Raw genomic sequence first — 1579 nt, 5'->3', positions numbered from 1 at the left:
GTAAGTAGAAAGAATTATTATCCCTATTTTACAGATGTTGAAAGTAAGGCTCAGAGAAGCCAAATATAAAAGACTTCCTTGGCCATGTGCGGTGGCTCATGCCTGTAATCCCAGCACTTTGGGAGGCCGAGGTGGGTGGATCACCTGAGGTCAGGAGTTTGAGACCACCCTGACCAACATGGAAAAACCCCATCTCTACTAAAAATACAAAATTAGCTGGGTGTGGTGGCACATGCCTGTAATCCCAGCTACTCGGGAGGCTGAGGCAGGAGAATTGCTTGAACCCTGAAGATGGAGGTTGTGGTGAGCCAAGATTGCGCCATTGCACTCCAGCCTGGGCAACAAGAGCAAAACACTGTCTCAAAAAAAAAAAAAAAAAAGACTTCCTTGAAGGGTATACTGTTATTGGAGGTCAGAATTTAAACTAGATTTTCTGATTTTAGTTCATCTTAGTATCCTTTCTATTACACTACACTACATGTTTGTTGCATGTTATATGGTTCAATATTGTATAAATAATGATTTAGAAAATACATCATGCAGTCCTCCAAATTATTGCTGCCTTAAGATTTTTAGGATACAGATAATGCTAATAAGGTTTAGTGTAATCTCTATTCTAAATTAATACCTAATTATTCCACTTTTATTCTCAGTAATGTCTGCCTTTAATGTTAAGACAATGCCTATGTACTTTGAGGGTGGTAAAATTTTTAAAGAATCTTAAAAATATAAAAAATAATGTTAAGACAAGTCCCTCTACCAATATATTTTAACATGCTGTAATTAAAACAGAGCCTGATAATTTATGATTTTGCTTCTTTTTCAATTTTTGATTTATTTACTTTTGAAGAGAATAACCAAATTTGATTAGTCATTTGGAATTCCTATCGATTTTTTAATGTCCTTAAGGCAAGTAAGTAAATGCAATTGAGCATAAACAGACTTTTCAGAAAAAAGCTGAAATTTTCCTCCTGTTGGGGAATTCAGTTCTTTGAACTCAGTGACTGCTACTGCTGTGTGCGTGTGTGTAACTTGGCTAATTTCCACTTTTGTTAAAGACTGTTTTTCACTGTTTGTCAAATTAATTGGGCCTTGTTCTATATCATCAATTAGGATAATTGGTATCATAAGCTCAATTTGTATATATACACAAATTCTGTATTATAGACTAAAAATACATTCTATTTAGAAACAGATGCAATGTTTTGGGGAAAGAATTAAGTCAACTCTGTTTATTACACATGTAAAATGGATCATAGTTTCACCAAATATTAAGTAATGTATGGATTTATTTTCTCCAGATTCTTTTCACCATTCGCCTCAGTTCTCAATTTTTCTACATAAAACATAGTTTCAACTGGCTGTTTAGTGAAATCACATTTTCAACTGAAGAAGTCAAACCTTTTTTGTTGTTTTCTTTTAAATGAACTCAAGTCTGTTCAGGTGTCAATTAACAGCATGAGGAACACAATTTCAAAAACAGCGAGGCAGCACATGCCCCACGATGTCACGATGAAGCCCGGCCTTCACTTATCTATGTACCAATCTAGTCCTGATTTAAACTCAAAAACACAACAAC

At 34.8% G+C, this 1579-nt stretch overlaps 1 protein-coding gene across 2 annotated transcripts in view; it reads right to left on the bottom strand.

The window, feature by feature from the left end:
* MTTP (microsomal triglyceride transfer protein) overlaps positions 1–1579 on the bottom strand; it is a 59319-nt gene that overhangs the window by 24996 nt on the left and 32744 nt on the right. The window lies entirely within an intron of this gene.

Source organism: Pongo abelii, chromosome 3, assembly GCF_028885655.2.
Source record: "Pongo abelii isolate AG06213 chromosome 3, NHGRI_mPonAbe1-v2.0_pri, whole genome shotgun sequence".
In the NCBI taxonomy this organism is placed as follows: Eukaryota; Metazoa; Chordata; class Mammalia; order Primates; family Hominidae; genus Pongo; species Pongo abelii.
The sequence above is the reverse complement of the archived record's forward strand: the minus strand, read 5'-3'. Positions and strand labels throughout refer to the sequence as shown.